A 21,334-nucleotide genomic window follows, 5' to 3' on the forward strand; every position below is an offset into this window, starting at 1 on the left:
CTTGATGATGGGGTTGGGGTGGGATGAAAAAAGGCTGTATTATGTGTATTAGAGCAGATAAATGAGCACTGTAATGGCTTTTTTCTACACCTTATGGATGATGATTAATATAAAGATAACCTGCTGATCAGACCGGATTAAGCTGGTGCTATCAGGGGCAGATCCAGGATTTTTTGAGGTTTTTCAAAGATTATCTGAAATTTTTCAACCAATTTGATATTCCGAGCTCTGACCTATTTTGCCATATTTTTCTGTCCCCTGTGTCAAAACTTTTGAAAAAACAGGCCATAAATTTTTGACTAAAACTGTGTTTTGCCGAGCGCTAACTCCCTTCAACATTAGAATTTTTTGGAGCGGCACTTTTAAAAAAGTTAGGGACAATCGGCCGGAAACGAAGGGCGAAATTGTCAAAATGGGACCTTTTAGGTAGACAGCGTTTTGCATCAGCAAACCCCACCAAATTCGCTACAGGCTAATAGTTAAATTCGATGGTCCAGAGCCGACTAATTTTTTTCTTGGCTTTCACCTCTTTGGTGGTTTGAGAGACTAAGTCGAAAAAGTTAAAACCAAGACTTATTTTGATATTGTAGCAGAAATAAATAAGTATCAAATAGTTAAATAAATAATGCCACGACAAAAAAAATTGTATGTCAACTGAAATCTTGCATAAATTGATAGAGAATGAGCAAGAGATTTGCAGCACCGAAAGACCGAAAGAAATGTGCAAAACCGGGCACCAATGACCTTGAGTGAAACTAACAATGACTAAATTTTCACACTAGATGCAAATATGGTGACAGAGCAATTTTTTTGGAACAAGAAGTTGAAAAAAATTCAATAACTGAAAGACATAATATACTGAAAGTTTTCAGAATAAGTGTTAACAGCTCATGCTAATGCAGGAAGTTTTATTGGAGGCAACTTTGAGTTACTTGTCGGCACGGTAAACCTGTTTTTTTCCCGTAAGGGTGGAATGTTGCGGCGAACTTTAGGGATTGCTTGGAGTGGTCAGCTGCGACTGATGTGGCTTTGTGGTCCGAGCTCGAAGGCATGTCTGGCTGATAAGTGTAGTGCGATATTCTAACGCAATGCTCCCAAGAGTTCTTGGGCTGGGAAACATGACGGATTGAGCTGCCATAGAAAGTCGTTTGCATTTTCCGTCGAAAAGATGATATCGAAGAATTTGAGCGAGAAGAAATGTTACCATCGTCACCGTCTGAACAGAGTTGCGAAGTTGACCGAAGAACTTCGAACTGAGGTTTCACGTTTGACGGCACGATGGGGACTGAGACTAGCCATTGAAAGTGCTCCTCAAAAAAAATGGGGATGATGTTTGGGCACGGTTTGCACGGAGACACTGAAGGCAAAGGGCCAGAAGTTTTTGTACGAGGACGAAGGCGCTAATGTCCCTTCACTAGAAGAGTGAAAGATTATGAGATCCATGGTAGAACCCGGAACTGAGGTCTCCGGCTGAATGCCCGGTGTGCTTGCTGAGAATTCGTCAAAAATACCACGCCTTTTGCCCTCCGATTGCAATTTAGTAGAGATTGAGGAAGACGCAGGAGGAGCACATGTTTTGGCTTGAGAATGCTTTCCTCTGAGACGACTGGTGGATTGGACGCCGGTCGTCCAAAGATAACGAGGTGGAGCTGGTGCATTTGTCGTTTCCGATCCTTAGAAACAGGCTGTTTATTGCGTTTTGGACTTGGCGAAGACAAAATCTGTTCCAATGACTTTTGGTTTCCAATCCGTATTGTTCCCGCCGACAAATTGCTGCGTAGAGTTGCTACTAAGACTTGCGAGTATTTTGAGGGTTTTCTCTCCTCCTGGTGCGACAAATTCATTTTGAGCCACTGATACTGATTGCCGGCCTTAAAGCACGATAATGTGGCGTGTCTGCGCTCGAAGACGAGGGTCCGCCAAAGTGAGTAAACGCACCCGGGCTGACTTGCCCTTCAGTAACAACGTCCAGGCAAGGACGGCTATCGTTTTAATCGCGATGCTGATCAGCAGTCAACATGCCCATTCCAGATACGTGTTATCAAAGGAAACATGGGGCAAATGACAATCAGCCGCTACAGACAGCTCAGAATTAGGTTTACCCCAAAACTGTATTTGCAAAGATGAATAACTGGCAACCATTTTTTTGTAGTTCTGATGTCTTTTATGATATTACGAATTGTGTTATGGACGTCACGTCGACAAACTGCGGACTAAGCGTAGCTGCTCCCAGCCGCCGCCTATAGTCCGAATAGTACGTTAAACCAGACCGGAACCGCGATAGTTGCCCACCGGTAAAAATGTTTCGACTTTTCAACAATATCATACAAAAGGTTTTGTTGTGTTGAGATTATATTTGGAAAGATAATTCACCTGTCGCCATTTTTTTATTAAGTTATGGGGGTTTAAAAATCGACATTCAGGCCAACTTGGGTCAATTAACGCGCGATATATTTCGCGCTTTGAACGCGTACGCGGAGATTTAATCCGTCTCAGAAATCGTTCCAATTTGGTTGAAGGAAGCTTATATGCTTAATTGATTTGTTACTAGGAGCAAAATCTATCGCTTTGTACTTTATATGGCTGGTGGGAGGATTATTTTTACAAAAAATTCTCAAACTTTAAAAAAATACATTTGATTTTTTTCCTTTTAATTTTTTTTGCAGTAAATTTTTTGATTTTATTTCTGCTCCATAGACTTTAAAAGGCAGTCGGAACATTCAAGGCATCGCCCTGATTTGAGCATTCTTGCTTTAAGTTAATGTTGTTTTGATTATTTAACAATGATTGTTGCAGCTGCTTACTCAGTTAGACTCCTCGTACTAAATATTGAAATAGAAAAAATTATATAGCGAATATACCTTTTTTAAATCCAGGTTCTTTTCTTGAAAAAAGTGATTTCAAACTTTTTATTTAGATTGAGGACTTCTTTTCACAAACGTTAAGCGCTAGTATCACAGCGAATCTCGATTATATTCGAATTTTTCTCATTTTATGCAGTTAGTAATTTGCTGAAGTTTAAATCTCCAAAAGACCAAATAAAATCACTAAATCTATTTGTCCAGACTTTCGAAAAAAGTGAAAAAAAAAACTTTTGAACTCGGGGTAATTTTTCTTCAGTTTTCAACTTATTTTATGAAGGGTTTAATATGTTCGACTGGTTTTCTTTCAGAATATCTTTATACACTAAGATACAACTTTGAAAGTTTTTTAGTATGATATATTGCTCCACACCGTACAGTTTTTGTTCTGAGTGTTTTTGCTTACAAAAGCAAAACTGAATTGGAAGCTCTTGTGTCCCAGCAGAAAAATATTCATTCTGTTTGTTTTGGTGAAGTATTATTGTGAGGGGGGAGGAACTACACCTTGAGGTTCCATGTTTTTACTTTATTCATACAACCAAATGGAAACAAAGCAGCCCGCATCTATAAAAAGTGAAAAGATTTAATTTATAATGGATTACAGTGATCCAAAAACTTATCAATAGAACCGATTCCTATATTGCACTCAGACAACAAAATGGAATAAAAAATCAATTATAATCCACTGTTTTCATCAAAAATAAAATTGATTAAAATCCATTTAAAATCAATTAACATTCTAAATCGCGTTGTAATAATTTTTGGAAGAGTTTCCGCAATGAGCAAATGAGTAATGCGAAAATTGAGAACTAAGGTAACATGGAAGCATTTGCAAAAGACAAAGGTGAGCGGAAAAAAATTTTTGAAATTAAACAACAAGTAACCAACTTCAGTTTCAAACTTAGAAAGCACTTTGAGTTAGGACCGATGTGGTTAACTCATAGAGTAATTTCGGATAGGGTACACCGTCTGCTCGTCACGCTATCTTATTTTCGGCCGGATAGATTCGTGCAACTTCTTAGTCTAATACCGATCCTAATCTTACTCTTATACTATCTAGTCTCAGGTTGTTTAACTAGTCTCTGCTAGGCTCAATAGATCTAGGGTATACTGGTTTATTGCGGCTGCTGAAGTTCCTTAGGAGAGGCAACTAAATTCTAAGTTAAATTCAAATCTCTCTGGTGCTGAAATTACAAGTAATTTCAGCACTTACAAATAAGTGGGTTGTTAGTTAGATGGATCATGATTGGTTAATATTAAATACTTTACAGTGGTAAAATATCTAATTTATCCAATCATAAAATGTAGTTTAGATCAGGTTCCACCCATCCGGGTTTTACAGAGTTTTTTAGAATAGTCTTTCTGCAATTCAAAGGATGGATGATGGACGTTGGTATTTGGCGAACATCATAATTCTTCTGGGTTCTCTTGTTAGAGAAGTTCCAGGTTCAATCGCTGTGTCTTCTCATGACAACGACTGGGTTTTCGCAACAAACTCAAATCTGATTTCAGAATGGTTGGCTATGACAGGTTTTCTGTTCCATGTAGAGAACTTCTTTTGGGTTGACCTTGTCTGGGAATGGCGTGGAGATTGTGCGTGGAGGGGATGCCTGGTTACTCGGATCTGTACGTATACTTGAACTTCGAGGTGGTCATTGTTCTAGTTCAATGAAGTCCTTTTCTGCGAAGTCAAGTCGTACTCTAAATCCTTTGAGTTGTGATTGTGGGCGGCATAATGATTGTGGTTGGCCATTCTTTTTCGAGTGTAGTGGGGTCATTTTGTCTTTGGATGTTCGTCTTTGGTGTTATATGCTGATCTATATACTGCAAGGTATAATTTACATTTTATAAAATTTTTATTAGTTTGGTGTTTTAATTATGATTTTGGTTAGTTGTTTTCACAAAAGCTTTTTGTTTTAGTTCGGTTATTTTGAAGAGTTACTCACCCTTGAGTACCTTTTATTAAAAATAGAAGTGTGGTCACAAAGCGTGGATGTAGCGCGGTGGGTTAGGCCGGCTATAGAGCATGCTCAGGACGTCCTCTCTGGTGGGTCAGGCCAGGAGTGGGAGTATGATTTCGTGCAGTTTTTGTGAGAGGTCCTGTTATGTGATAACTTTTTATGTTGGGTTTATAGTGGTTTTTCTTATGTTTCGTTGGTTGTGTCCTTTTTTCAAAAATCAAATTGTTTTTGGTATGGGTTTGTCTTTCGACTTTTTTGTGTTTTATTATTTTTTTCTTAGACTTTATAATAGTCTTCAAAAGAATAAATTATCCAGTTTTAAACTGGGTTAATCCGGTTTGGGTACCGTTGGTTTGCTTTTCTTAGTCATGCTGTTATTCTATGTGTTGTGGTGTTTAGTAAGCTGCGTTGGTTAGTTTTGTTTAGTATATAATTCCTTTCCAACCGGGTTAAAGGAAAGTTTAAAACTTGTTATCGTGTGTTAGAGTTGTTGAGTGTGAAAGCTTGAAACTGAAATTCATTATTTAAACAATTCTTCGTGGGCGAGCTGTGCGAGTATGGATAGAATTCTTGTGCGAGTGAATGGAAATATCAAAAGGTTTGTACTGCATTTTCGTCTTATCAATTTACTACATAGAAATTCAATTTTACTGTTAGTTTTGGGGAAAAATTAAGTTACAAATTTTCATCATTATTAGAATTACTGCTTTTAGGGAAATAATTTATAAATTAATTTACTACATTTGTATGAACTTTATTTAATTTAGCTGGTGCAAAAGATTATTAGAGTTTTGAACAATTTGAAGAGGTTTTCTATTTTTTATTTTTCTTTTGTGTATTTTGCAGATGATCGTGAGATGAAGACTAAAAATCACAATGAGACATGGATAAAGAATGGTTATTTTTTTAATTTGAATTTATTAGTTAAGAATATATATAAAATATACTTACCTGTTAGTCGTCGGGGAAAAAACCGTGGGGGAAGATGTCGTGTATAATGTCGGAGTTAGTTAGTAATTTTGCTAGTATGCGAATGATGTTTTTAGTTTGAAGCAGTGGCCAAAGCAATTGAAGTGCTTTAATGGTTTTTAGTTCTTCAGTGCCAACTGCAAAATCATAAGGTGTGTTTTGGATGAGATTATATAATTTGTGATTGTATTTAGTGTTGTGGATGAATTCTAATATTGGGATTTCTATAGGTTGGACAAATTCACGTGGGATAAGGAAGGGTCTGGATTCTTCTGCGTTGAAGGTCTTTGTGATGGGACAAAAAATATACATTTGGGTTATGGGATCATAATTGCGAAGAATACCGTGAAGGTTAGTATCTTTGATGCAATATGTGAAGTTAGGAAAAAATGGTGATGTGTATTTAGAGTTAATAAATTGAAAACGGTGATCAAAGTGATTTTGTATGAAGCGATAATATGTATATGTGTGGGTTTGTTTAGTTCGTAACATAATATCGTGTGAGCAGTGCAAATCTCGTTCGTGTGGTGCAAGGAAATGAAAGGTTAGTGAAAATAATTGAAATTTTTCTTTAAAACTTTCGTAAGATTGTGTGTCGGTTAGTGCTTCAGAAATGATGTGATCGAATTTGTGATCAAATATATTGAGTGTAAATACATATGGTGTTTTGATGAAAAATTTTTCTGTGATTTGTGGGTTAGCAAAACGGTCATCATCTAAAAATTGGTGTTGGTCAGCTCGGATGATGTTGTGATCGTAATATTCTAGCGTGTATTCGTTAGCTCGGGGTGCAGTATATGTTTTTAGTGACTTTTTATATCCTATATAAGTAAATTGTCTATGTGTTAGTGGTGTGGTGAGTCGATATAGCATATCTTTATTTCTTTCTATATCGATGTGAGTATTAGATAAAGGTAGGCAAAGGGGGTTAGTAAAATGATAATATGATGTCCAATGAAGTGTAGGCATTAAAACTTGTTCATCTACAAAATTACGTGTGTCGTTAGTGTTGTTAGGAGTGTTCAAAGTATATTGTGGAAATGAAGGTAGGGTGATTGCTAAAAAATCTTTCGTGTTAGTGTGATTTGGATGATTAATATATTCACGGGCTGTTCCTGGTTTTGTTGGAAATGGATGGTTCGGGAATTTTCTTTTGAAAGTGCGATAAGCTCTATTAGTGCTATTTGATGATTCGGTGGATGTGGATGATGGTGCTAATGATGCGGTATAAGCTGAAGCGGGTGTAGGGGTAGGTGGGTTTGATGATTCTATTGTGGATGAAATCTGATTTATAGTGGGGTTTTCAAGGTGGAAGGGTTGTTGTTGTAGGGTGATAAAATTATCTAGTTCCTGGGAGACTTGGGGAGTATCTGGAGAATTGGATGATCGGTCTGAATGAAATGAAGAGTAGGTTGGGGTGACTTGTGAAGCATAAGAGGGTGTAGAAATGGATGGGAGTGGGTTATTTGGCGGGATTGGTTGAAAAGGGGGTTTTGAAAAAACAGAGGAGTTGGTTTGAAAATTATTGGATGGAGATGGTTCAGAGTCTGCAAATTCATCAGGGGTTTCAATATTTGGGTTATTGAGTTGTAAAATGGAGTATAAAACTGAGATATGTGAATTAGTGTCTGAATTCATGCCTGATGTTACATTATTGGTTGGGAAATCGGGTGGCGGGAAAGCAAAAAGTGGAATTATTGTAATTGGAGTGTTGAGGTTGGTCGGGTGGGAATTTGAGCGGTGTAGGGATCCAAGTTGTCGGCTCATCGTGGGCTAAAAAAATTATTATTTTGAGACTGAAAAGCGGTGGTATGGGGTTGTTCTATAATTGTTCATATGTATTTTCATCTAGTGGATGGTGTGTCATTATATGTTGAATGGGACTTTGTGATATGGTTGGTCTAAAATTTGGATTATGTGTTATTGCTAAATTTCGAAAATTTCGTGGGACTAGTGATAGTGGATGGTTATGTGGTAGGGGTGGTAACTGTGGTGCTGTAGGCGTTATGTCTACATTGTTATGTTCTTCGTCGTATGTGTTCTCTCTTGTTGCTATTTTTGTGTTGTATTCTTTTATTTGTGCGTCTAAAAGAATTTTGTTTATTGATGATAAAAAAATTCCAAAAAATCCTGCAAATAGTATGCGTGCTACACTTGCTTGTCTATTTACTTGTGTGTGTATAGCGCATGTATTATAGATTCCTTTTAAAAGCGAAAAAAGAAATCCTATAAAGTTAAACATTGCGTATAAAATAGTCAATTTTTCTAAGATGTAGTAGGGCCATCCTAGAAAATCGAGAATTTCATTTTTAGTGTAACAAAGCTAAGAATATATATAGGTGAAATATCTTGTGGTCCATATTTTTCACCGTTTAGATATATATAGTCTTTAATGTCTTTAAAATATCCGCTATAATCTTGTGTATAAATATCTGCAAATCCTGCGGTTTCGGCAAGTTTGCGTAAGTTTTGGTCAATTGATTGTCTTTGTATAGTGTCCATTTGTGTTAATAATTCTTGGAATTGTTGTGTTCTAATGTGATGTTGGATATCGGATTTTGAATATATTCCAATTGATTGTAGGTCAATATTTGGGTTTCGAGCAATAGCTCTTATGCTTTCAGGTGAAAATTTTTTGAGTGATTGCATTAATGTGGGATATGGGGTAAGAAGGTAATATTTATCTTCATCAGGGTTCAGTTGAACTACATTGTGGCTTTTTTCTGATCCACATGGGACTGCGGTATCCCAAAAATAGGTTCGTCTTGAAAGTGTGTCAACGAAATGTACTTTATTCTTATAAAAGATTGGGATTCTTTTATAGCATCGTTTATCTTCAAAAACATATAGTGGTGATACTTTTTTGGTACATGTATAAAACCATAAAACGTTTCCTTCGCAGTCTTAAAAATTTGATCTATTTCCTGATAGTAAATATCCTGCGTAGGGTATTTTTAATACTGCTAGTGCAAGTGATTGTAGGATTTGTGTCCTTTCTAATTCGCATAGTTGGTGAAGTGTTTCTAATTCAGAGAGTGACATTTCTTGAAAAATTCGGCTAATTGTGTAGTCTAATTTCATATCTAGGTGAATATCATAGTGGATATTACCGAAATTTGTACTATTCATTAGTGATAGTTCTTGTAAACGTGTGCTTCTAGTGTCATGGGGTTTTAGATGTCCACCAGGTTGACTTTTACTTTTTTGAAAATCAACTGGTATATATGGTGTTCCTTCGTTTATAGGGTGACTTGTGGCGTATGGGTCGATTTTTATTTTTCCAGTGGTCATGTCGAATCCTTTTTCGTATTCGACTAATATCTCGGAGTATTGTGTTTTGTGAAGTGGATTTCTGTATTTACATGCAAGTTCTGTTTCTTGATATATTTGAAAACGTGTCAATTTATTTTCTATATTGTGTATGTTTCTAAAATTAGAACTTTGTCTTCAAGATGGATGGACTTGTTCATATGGAATTGATTGTATAAAATATTTTTCGTGAAATTTTATCATACGAGCGTGTATTTTTGCTACTTGAAATGTTGTACATGTGTCTTCGGGGAACCAAACAATTGTTGCTTGTGTTCGTGTTGTAGGGTCACAATAGCCTTGATCGTTTTTACAAGGTAATCTAATTCCTTGATAGATCATTGTGTTGTCAGATAAATCGCGTGTGAGTTGTATTTTTTCCAGTTGTATTTTCCAACGAAAAACATGATTTCTTGATATCCTTTATTTTTTGTGTCTGCTTTGCAGTTTGATGGGTCATTTATACCAATGTGTGGTATTCAGTGTTTATCGTGTATATCATAAGTTAATCTTCCGTGTGCGCCGTTGTATGGGTATTTTTCATCTAGTTTTATATGTCCTTGATATCTTTCAAGTTCTGCTTGATGTACAGAATCTGCAAAAACTTGGAAATATACTAATTTTCTATCTGCGTTTTTATTTTTTGTGATATTTCGTCTTAGTAACTCGTTTTTACAATCTTCGGGATTGAGATGTAAAAGTCGTTCGATATTACTCTGGTAGAATGATTCGTGGTCAAGTCGGTTTTTATTTCCATTTGAGACTTGTGAACAATGTAATTTCTTTTCAGAAAATGTTGCTGTGAAATTATATCCTATAACTGTTGTTGCTCGGGATTTTGAATAAAGTGTCGCTATTACATTTGTTGTTTCTATAGCTTGTAGTTCTGTTTCGCATTGTGATACTTGATTTATTGCATATTTGTGTAGTGTTTTTTGTTCGTTTTCTTCACAATCGTAATGTGTTACTAATAAATCTTGGGGTCCGGTGCGGGGGGAAGGGTTTATTTTTTCATTGGAGGTTACTAGAAAAAGGAGTTGGAGAAAAATTAAAATTTTTAGAATATACATGTGTATGACAATCCTGAGTATGGGTTATAAAATGTGATGTAACCAATTGTCTTTTTGGTATATCTGTCGTATTTGTATATCACTTCAGTTGTTATAAACGGTGGTGGTAGGGATTGAGCTGTTATATTTGGTGGGTTTAATGGATAGGGATGTTGAGTAATGTTGTTTAATTTAACCGTGATTTCAAATTTTAATTGTAGACTATTTTGTTGGAGTATTTGGATGTTATGATCACGAATGTCTTCGTGAATGTCTTGTCTATATTGTAGTCTATTTAGTGCCCAGTTTTGGAGTCGGTTACTTTCTGTGTGTTGTCCAAATAATGGTGGAGGTGCTGTGAATGTATTCCAGTCTAGTCTTAAAGGAATATTTGTTTGTAGGATTAAAGGGATTTCCACGTATTTGTTCAGATGTTGGTGTTGAACCTAAGTAATCTGAGGGTAGGCTTGAGGTGCTACGTTGTGAAAGAAGCGTAGGGGTTTCTGGTAATATACCGATGGGGTTTTCTGGAGTACTTTGTGATGGGGATTGGGGTATATCAAAATGAACTCGGGGAATTTGAAAATTTCTGTTTCGTCGAGGATGTATAATTTGTCTATTTATTTCGACTGTATTTTGGCTTTGACTAGGATTTCGTATTCTACTTAATTTTTGTGGTAGTGTTGGGTATAAGTTATATGTTGGTTCGCTTAGAGGTTCTTGTTGTTGAACTGGTGGTTCAGATAAGCGAGCGTGTCGTTCTTCAAAGGTATATGGGTTATCTTGAAAAGAAATTCGTGTGGATGTTTGGGGGTTTTGGGTAGTTGAAGATGGTGTTGGGTTATCTTGGGATGATGTCGGTGAAGACTGACTGAGTGATTGTTGGTTAGCAATTTTTGATGGTTTTTTATTTAATCTTTTAGTGGAAAAATTTATGTTTATTATAGTATTCTTCTAGAAAAAGAATTAGTAGTATTGTTGCTAGGGCGAATGTGATGATTGCTTTCTTTATACATTTGCATATTGTCAAGATGAGGGATAATAGAATTTTATAAAAATTACAAATAGTAAAAAAATATCTGTTCTACTAAAAATGGTTCGTATCATTTAGATAAGTTTTGTGAATCGTACCTGTGGATATAGTCAATAGCTTTTGAAAGCTGGAGGTATAGTTCAAATATGGAATAGAAAATTTAAAAAATTTTGCAAAAAATGATTAAGATTATTACAAAAGATTCAAAGGTATCAAAAAGAAATATGATTAAAAGTTTAAATATCGTTAAAAAGTAAAAGAGAATGTTAAGAATTATGTTGACTGGTCGAGAGAAGAGCATTTAAGAAATGGCTTCTCGATCGAATATTTTTTGTTGTTTGAGGCAATTTTCAAGTGTGGTCGAATTATTTATTGGTTTTTTGACAAGTGGGTTGAGTTTTGTGAAAAATTGTTGGGGGCGAATTTTATGGTGATCGGGAGGTCTTCTTTGTATTTATTTTTATTTGTCAAGTGATCTGGGGTATTTTTGAGATTTTTATACTTTACGCTAATTAAAATGGTCGTTCTTTTACTTTAGGCTAATTTAACATATTTGTTTGGGGGTATTTGAGATCGGAATTGGGGAAATATTGTTGATCTTTGGGTTATTAGATAAGGGAGGGTTATGATATTATGGTGATATTTATTTTAGTTGTCAAGTTGGAGTGGTTTGCTTATTTTTGACCTGGAGGTCGCAAAGTTATAGTTATAGATATGCCTGGAGTTTAATATCGTTCGTCTAGTTGGTTTGTGTTAGAGTTAGAGAAGGTGACGGATTGGATGAATCCTATTGGCTAATTTTGAACTAGAATCGTTGCTTGTTTGTCAGCATGTTATTTTGAAAAATGAAAGTTCAAAATATTTCAGAGGTGCAAAAATTGTTAAATATAAAATTAAAGCTGTTTTTGAAATTCGACTTTCTTTAATATTTTAGACTGTGGAATGAATGTTTTATAGTTTTTACGTGGTTGATTTCTAAGTCGTGATGACTCTCTATGTTTTGATTTGTCGATTTGTTCTTGGGGTATTATTTTTTCTGTCAGTTTTCTATTTTTTCTTTCTTTTTGAGGTATATTTTGATCTAGTATTTTTTGTATTGTTTTTCGTTATAGTTGATTTTTTATTTTGGTTTTCGAGATGAATGTCATGTTGTTCTTTTGTTTTATTCTCCGTATGTGGGTTATTTTGAATAACTTTTAAAACTGTGAAAGAATATAATTGAGTTAGTTCGCGTAGTGCGTATTCTTTTGGGTAATAAGGTAATAGGTTGTTTCGGTGTTGAAAAATTTCTTTTTTGTCTGAGTCGGTAATTTTATATGTGACATCAGTGGGTTTGGCAATTATTTGGTATGGTCCTTTACGAAGGGGTTGTAATTTTTTAGAGATTCCTTTTTGAGTGTTAAAATTGGGTATTAAAACAAATGTTCCAATTTTTAAATCGGAGGCTGGTGTAAAGCGTGAATTTATTTTTTCATTAATGTTTTGTCTTTGTAACAACTTTTTTGTTACTTTTTGGTAAATTTCATTGTGTTTTTTATCTCTGTTTAAAATCCATTCGGTGTGTGTACCGGAGGCGAATTTAAGAATTTGTGGGTGATGAAAATGATCTTCATCGTGTGTATGTAAAGGTAGGTTATAACAAATTGAGTCTTTATTCGGTTGGCAATGACTTTGTGCATTTTTATGAGAGTTTGCTGTAAACATAATTGGTTTGCGTGGCTTTTGATTAAAAACCATTTCATATGGTGACATTCCTAGAGTTGTCGTGATTTGTGAATTATATGCTCAGGGAAATAGTTTTACATCTGCTGACCATTCGGTGTATCTTGTATCATTTCCATTGATGATACATCTAAGATATTCTTGTAGTGAACGGTTCATACCTTCGACTAAGCCGTTTGTCCAAGGTGCGTGAGATGTACGTGGTTTGTGTTTGATGTTATATAAATGACATAGTGTGATGATTTCATTATTTATGAATTCTGTACCGTTGTCTGTAACTAAAATTTCTGGTAGTCCGAATTTGGCTATCCAGTGTTCATAGAGTGTTGTGTAAGCGTAATAACCGTTACAATGTGGTACTGGGTTAAGTGCTACATAATGTGTAAACGCGTCAACAATTACCATAATGTAGGAGTTTCCTTCGGATGAGGGTGAAATTGGTCCTTTTGTATCAAATGAAATACGGTGGTTAAAGTACAAACTTTGTCCTTTAAAATCTTGTTTTTGTGCTATTTGTTTTTGATTTGGGTAAGGTTTATTTAGCTGACATACTATACAATCATTGCATAGTACTTTTATCCAAATTGGTGCATTTGGAAAATGAAAGTTTTGTATGAAATTTGAATATGTTTTCTCTGATCCAGAGTGTCCTTTAATGTTTTGTGTATGTGAAATATTAAAAGCTATAAGAATCATACTTAGGGGGAGACAGGGAACTGTAGATTCATTTAATTGGTATTCTAGAAGGTCTGTGTTTTCGTTAATTGTTGTATTATTGAATTTTCGAAAATATCGGAGGAGTGTTTTATTTCCTAAAATAGTTGTATCTGCCTTGACGGGTTTAGTTTTATATTTGTGCCATGATTTTAGTTGTCTAATTACTGGGTCAAGATTTTGATATTGTTTCAAAGTATCAATTGTGACTTTATTCGTTGGGGGGAGAAAAATGTTTTCAATTTCTAATTTAGATAAAGGAATTGTATCAAGTGGGTCATGGAGGTCAAAAACTTGATTTATTGTATATTTTGAATTGTTTGTTTGTGGTCCTGATAAATTTATTTTATCAGTTAGATTTTCTTTTTCAATTAATGGAAAAAGGTCTTTTTTATGTGGGTGTTGTTTTACTCTTTTTTGTTGGGTGTTATTTTTTATCCATTGTGAATATGGAATTGGTTTGAAAGTTGATGTTCCAAGTAGATCAACTTCGTAGTGGTTATTTTGGCAATCTAAATAAAGTGGGAAGTGTTGTAGATTGTTTATTTGTGATTGTTCAACGACAGTTTTTACTGCATATTTGCATTCTAGTCGGGGTGATGTTTCGTTTTCTGCAAGGTAGAATTTTATATTTTTGGGTATTTCTACTGTAGTTTTACGTGTAAGTAATTCAGGTGGTGTATTTCGACTTAAAGTGTCTGGTAATGCAAGATTCTTTCCTGCTGTCCAAACTATATGTAAGTTTGGGAATTTCATTAGAATTAGTTGAAATCTATAAACTCGGTGGTTTGGATTAGATTTTTGTGTAAAGAGAAAAATGATTGGTTTGTGATCTGTGAACAGAACTGTTGGATGTTTTGATCCAAGTATCAGGAATTCATATTCTGTAAGTGTATATATTATGGCTGTACATTCTCTCATTAGAGTTGAGAGTCGTAGATCTGCTTGAGTGAATAATCGAGAATTTGCTGATATAAGATTCATTTTGTTTGTACCATTGTGTGATTGTAATAATGCTGCGCCGATGCCAAAATTCGAAGCATCGCACATTGCATAGAATGGTTGATTTGGATCTGGAATTGTATTCGAAATTTGTTCAGTTAAGAGTTTTTTAATTTCTTCAAATCGTGCTTGATGTTCTGTGTTCCATTCAAAATTATTTTGTTGTCTAAGTATATTATAGAATGGTCTTAGGTATAATTGCATTTTATAGACATATTTGCTTAAAAAATTTAACATTCCAAGGAATTCTTGGATTTTCTTTTTGTTTGTTGGTGGTTGGAGCTTTTGAATAGCATCAATGGAGTGATTGTTTTTCTAATGGAGTGATTGTTTTTCTTTCTATATTGTGTCCTAAGAATTTAACTCGTGTTAAAAAGAAGTGTGATTTATCGGGGGCGGCCTTCAGATTTTCGTTCTGAAGTATTTTGTGATAGTGTTCTAAAACTTTGAACATTTCTTCTTTTGTCTGTGATTGCATAAAAACATCGTCTAAATAGTTGATTGCGTTTTTCTTGAGTATTAGTGGTCTAAAACTTTTGCTCATAAAAGCTGAAAATGCTGCTGGTCCTATGGATATTCCATAGAATAGGCGGATGAATTCATATTGCTGATTTCCAATAACAAATTGTGTTAAGCGTCGCGATTGTTCATCTAGTGGCATTTGATTATATGCACTATTCATATCTGCGGTTGTAAAGTATTTTCCGTTTATTTTTGTTAAAATAACTTGTATTGGTTCAATAGGCCAATTGCATTTTGATTCGTCTATTAGTGAATTAAGATATCTAGCGTCTAGAACTATTCTTAATGATTCTCCTTTTGCTAGGATGATAACAGGGTTGATAAATGTGTTACCTTTTGGTTGTTCTTCTTTGTTTACCGGTGAGATAATATTGTATTGTTCTAAAATATCGAGTAATCTGTTTACTTTATCGTGTAAATGAATTGGTACTTTACTTGCTCTTTGTTTTTTGAAAACTGCGTCAGGTTTTAATGGGAGATGTAGTGATGAGCTGATTTTGCCAACATCAAATTTGGATGTTGCATAGACTGATGAATATTTTATTAGCTGTTTGGCTAATTTATCAAATTCGTCTTGTGTTATTTGTGAATGTTGGAAGTTAAACATTGTTAAAAATTTCTGTTGATTCTCTGTATAGTTATTTATGTTGAATGTAGGTTTGAAATATGGGGTTTTTGTGAAATAACCTGTATTTCTTTTTTCATTACTTATTATATTATTTATGGATAATTCTTCATTAAGAATTGTGGATTGACAAATATCTAATAATTGGAGTATATTATTTACGCGGTATGCTTTTTCGTGTATTGGTGATATCGTAGCGTTGGTTTCGCAATAGCCTAAAAGTCCTAAAGGTAATGTTACTTGATAGGGTGTATTGTTGTATACATGTAGAGAAATAATATCTGAATTCGAGTTTTTCAAATATTTTATGGATGAGATTGTGATTTTGAAAAACTTATGGATAGGTTTGAATTCAAAATCTGACATATAGAGTTGTTGTTTATTTTGTTTTTTATCATATTGGTGAACTTGTTTTATTGAAAAATTATATATGTTTCCTGATAGTGGTTTCAGGTGTTTTCTTTGTTGATTATATATCGGATAAAATTTTGAAAAGAATGGTGGTTGTTTATTTAATCTTTGAAAAAATGTTAGGGATGTGTCTTTTGTTTTTGTGTATTTATCTTTGATTAGTATTTTACTATTCAAAATGTTGATTGTTGGTATATATTTAGAGATAAATGGTATTCCAATAATTTTGTGTTTAATATCAGTGATATGGAATATTTGTTTAAATGGTTTATTTAAAATTTCATTTTGCTCTATTGTTCTTGTGGGGAGAAGAAATAATTGAATTTTTCCATAGTTTACCAATGTTGATCCTTGTGCTGTTGCTAGTTTACTGGATGTTTCAAGAGGCGTTAGTTTTGGGTGTAATGATTTTATCTCATTCCATGTGGGAATGTTTATTATGTTTGATTCTGCTCCTGAATCAATTAAAAAATCAATTTCAAGATCTGGTGGTTGAAATTCTTTGTTTCTTGGGCTTTCTAAAAGAAATGGTATTGTCCAAATTTTTTCTTTGGGTTGTTCTTTTTGTATATTTTGATAGATGTGATTTGTATTCAAGCATTTTGTTTTGTCATTTTCATTGGATTGATTTGTAGTGTTGATTTCGTTAGTTTCTTGTGCCGTTTGTGTAGAATGGATGGGTTCAATATAATAATTGTGAAGGAGTTCTAATTGATTTTCATATATATGTGATGAAAAAGGTTGTTCATATATAATAGGTTCGTAGTCATTTTCGACTGCTATCATATTGATGGAGATAGTGTTTTCTGTATCACTTTCTGAATCTGATGATTCACAGTTTATTTGATTTAGTTGTAGTTCGTTATTTCCTGTGTCATCAATACCTGGGAGGTCTGATGTTGTTTCTGGGTTTGATTGTACTTGATTAATATTTCTTTGATGTTTAGGTGTACTACTTCTGTGGCGATTGTTAGAATTATTATAATGGTTATTATACATGTGTGGTGATTGGGAATAATTTCTATAACGGTTATTATAACTTGAATGTCGATTTTGTGAATTATTTCGTGATCTGTTTTGATAATTATTGTTTGGTCTGTTATAGTTTGATCTATTATATGAGTTATTCCTTGATCGATTGTTCGGGTAATTCTGGTTTCGGTTGTTTGAATAACTTCTATTTCGATTATTGGAGTAGTTTCTATTTCTATTGTATGATGAGTTTCGTGATTGATTGTGTGGATAATAATTATTCCTTGATTGGGAATTAGATCTAGAAACAAATCGTGTTGTATTCGAATTTGATCTGGAGTAGTTATTTCGACTATTTGGTCTATTATAATGATTTTGTGACGAATTTTGTGTATTTCTTCGTTCTGGTGATCTTCCTCTAAAACTTGAGTTATAAGGTGATTGAGTTCTCGTGTAATTGGTATTGTTCGGAAGTGGTTTTCCTGAACTGTTGTTGCTGTATACATTTTTGTTCGGTAGATTTTGATCTTTTTTCATGTACTGATAGAATGATTTATTTGGTTCTTTATATTTTTGAGGTTTGTTTTGATTGTCCTGTTGTTTTTGTCTACATTCAGAAATACTATGTCCGTATCGTCGGCAATAATTACACCATTTTTTGAAAGATGGTTTGCCTTTAAAGTTTGGGTGTTTTTCATAAATATTGAGTATTTCAGTGATTTTTTCAACGAGGTCTGTATCTGATTGCTGTATATTGTTGATATTTGTGTTTCAATTTGGTTAACATATTGTAATTTCAGATTTTCTGTTTCTTCAAGTTTCATTGTGATTTCCGCTTGTTCTAGTTTGTCTACTAGTTTTCGAAAATCTAAATCGGGTTCTCGGATTGAGGAAGGATGGGATGCTCTCTTTTTTATTGCTATTTCCCTGAATTGAGGTGTTAAGGTCATCATTAAAATTTCTGTCATTTTTGTGTTTTTATAGTCATGTGTATTAAGTGAATATGCTTTTCGAACTAGTGTTTCGATGCGTACTGCTAATTGTTTGACAGTTTCATTTGGTAATCTGCAAATTTCATTACATAGAACTCTTTGGTGTTGTTTATTTCTTTCGGAGTCAAACATTTTTGAAAATTCTTGTGTAAATCTTTTCCAGTCTGATTTTATTTCTATAGGTGATACTGAAAACCATTTTTGAGCTGCGCCGTCTAAGGTTGTCTGTATCAACGCTGTGCATCGATGTATCCAATTTTGATGTAGTGGCGTATTATTTGGTTCAGGTCCTATATTTAAAATTAAATTTGCTGTTACTGCATTTAAATAATCTTCTACAGAATATTCAGGGTCTGTTCCTGTGAATACCATTAATGGTTTGTTTGATGTTATTGATGATCCACCCAAAAGGTATGGATTCATTGTCATTTGTAATGATTCTGCTGCATTTGGCATTTGTGAAAAATTCGAAAGTTGATTTTTTGTTATTTCGTGTTGTTGAAGGTAATATGGAAGTGGTATTTCATTTTGCATTTGTGTTGGTTGATACGAGTGTGTAATCATTGGGTTTTGTGGCTGAATTGGTTGAAAAGATTGTGTATTAATTGGGTTTTGCATTTGCATTGGTTGTTGATTTTGTGTATCTGTTGGGTATGGAGAAAAAATTCTATGATATGTATACGGTTTTTGCACTCCTTGTCCACGATATTTTTGAGTATATGGTGCAAATATATCTGGTTGTAAATAATCATCATCAGAGGATAGGTAATCCGTTTGATGAGGTGCTTGTTTTTTATTTTTATTCTGTTGAAAGAATGGGTAATTTTCACTACGATCCTGTGGAGGATGTGAATTAGTTTGAAAATTTACTGAATTGGTTGTTGCCATTGGGTTATCCCAATATCGAGATCTTATCTGATTATTATTATTTTTTTGGGGGGGATAGTTTGTTTTTGATGAATGTGTGTAATTATAATTGTGTTCCGCAAAATTGTTTCTTGTGAACGTTCTGCGTGTTTTTGACGGTATTGTCATGGGTCTATATGTTTGATAATCCATTTGTGAATATTTTGGAGCAACCGAAGGTTTAACGGTTGATTGTAAGGTTACCTGTGCTAGTGAAGTGTTTGTATTTCTTGGTGTTGTTAAATTTGGACGTATTGGTGAAATACTTCGTTGTGTAGTTGTTGTTGTTTGTACAATTTCTTCATTTATGAAGTGTGATGGTGTTTGAATATCTTGTTGAGTGAGGTTCCTAGTTCCATTAAGGTTTTCATTGTGTATGACGGTCGAGTTTAAGCTGTTATTTCGCGTATCGGGTAAAAATGTATTGTAGTTTAATGGTGTTGCATCAATGGATAATGGTATTACTCTTACATAATCTCTTGTATAAGATATTGTACTTATTGCTTGACTTGCAATTGATTGTGGGATATTTATAAATGCATAATGAGACCATTCGGGGTCCCAAACGTAGTCTGACTGTTCTGTGATGGCGGTATCATCGTTTGAATTTTGAGGTCTGAAATTTTTTCTTGCTTGTGAAATTAAATCTATATTATGTGTGAAATAATCTATTATAAACCATGCCAAGATTTTTTGTAAGTCATGTTTTGTATGTTGTGAAACATCATCTTTAGTGAAATTTTATTTAATTATATGTAGAAAAGTTGAAAATAGTGTGATTTCATGTCGTACACTTATATGTTTAGATGTCTCTGTCGGTGAGACACTTGGGATTGGAATTTCGTTTTCTAATATTGAGATATAACTATATATTATGGCAAAAACTTCATTAGTGAATATGGAGTTTGCTCTTTGTGAGTTATGATATTGTATGCTTTTTTTGTATTCTGAGAATACTTTTGAAAATTCTAAATCAAGGTCGTCTGTTTGAATTACATATTTGCGGTGATTCGGGTTTGGTGAGCTGAATTCTATGGTGTAGATTCCGTATTGTTGTGTCAAATTACATATATCTTTCAGATAGTGATCAATAATTTGTCTTTTGATCTTTACATCTGGGAACTCTGCTTTACATGGGCTGATTCCGGGTTCAAATAAATTTTGTAGTAAATTCTTGCAAAGTATATGCTGTCCTCTATCATTGGGTGCATCTACGAGGAAGGGTAAGATATCGTCATCATCTGGATTATCTTCACTTGGAGTGTGTGTATGGCTCATTTTTTCGTTTAATGACTGTTAATAGGTAATTATCGATGTGTCTAATTGGTTGATTCCAGTTATATAAGTGTACTGGTTTGTGTTTATATTGCTTTTTTATTCGTCTTTTTCCTCTTTTTGATGAATTTGAAGTTGTTTCTGAGTCGGAAAAATATAATTGATCGTGAATGGGGCAATTTTTATAGATAGATTCTTTTAATTTATAAAGTTCGTCTAAATTGCTGACTTCTGATTCTGAGAATGCGTTTCTATTTTTGGAAAATCTTTTTCGTGTTATTTGTCTTTGTTTGGTTACTATTTTCTTTTTTAGTGTTTGTCGTTTTGTTCTAATATATCCAACTGTTTGTGTGTGTGGTGTGATTACAAGGTCGTATTTTTGTTATCTATTTCACAGTTGTGTAAAACGATTGTTTGTTTGTTTCCTAGATTTTTAAATGACATAAGGTTTAGGATGACGGATGCAAAAAGTTGTTAGATGATTTCTATTTTCTTAAATTGTTAGTCCTTACGATTTTTTGGTTAGCTTAACCTGGGTCTATTCGTTCAGGGTTGGAGAGAAAAGTATATCGATTCCGAAGAATGATTTTTTACTTTCTCGTGGCTAGTATAAGTTAAGGTGTTAACTTACTTAATCTTACTTAAGGGTAGTGATTGTGTTCAAGGGTTGGAGAATAGTAAATCGATCCACAAGGTTCAGGTATAATTAGAACGCGAGTAGTTCGTTAGATACTATTTTAAACTTACTAAGTCTAAGATTTATCCTGGGTCTGGTAAGAGGAGGGTTCAAGTGAAGGATGAATAACCGAAGTTCTTCACTGTTTATCCTAATTTGAATGATTAGTGTTGTTCAAAAATTTCTATTAGTCTTGGGTTTTTTGAAAGGGTTGGATAGTGAATCGACGTTTGAGGTCGTTAGACACTAGCTAAGTGGGTGGGGGAGAACAAAATTGTTCTTTTTGATCCAAGGATAGGCCTTGATGATCAAGTTTAAATTTAATTAAATAGAAA

General features: G+C 34.0%; 1 protein-coding gene across 1 annotated transcript in view; it reads left to right on the forward strand.

Annotated features, from left to right (window-relative positions):
- LOC134846055 (pyruvate dehydrogenase E1 component subunit beta, mitochondrial-like) overlaps positions 1–21,334 on the forward strand; it is a 428,722-nt gene that overhangs the window by 275,446 nt on the left and 131,942 nt on the right. The gene's annotated exons all lie outside the window — the stretch shown is intronic.

Source organism: Symsagittifera roscoffensis, chromosome 5 (assembly GCF_963678635.1).
Source record: "Symsagittifera roscoffensis chromosome 5, txSymRosc1.1, whole genome shotgun sequence".
Taxonomy (NCBI): domain Eukaryota; kingdom Metazoa; phylum Xenacoelomorpha; order Acoela; family Convolutidae; genus Symsagittifera; species Symsagittifera roscoffensis.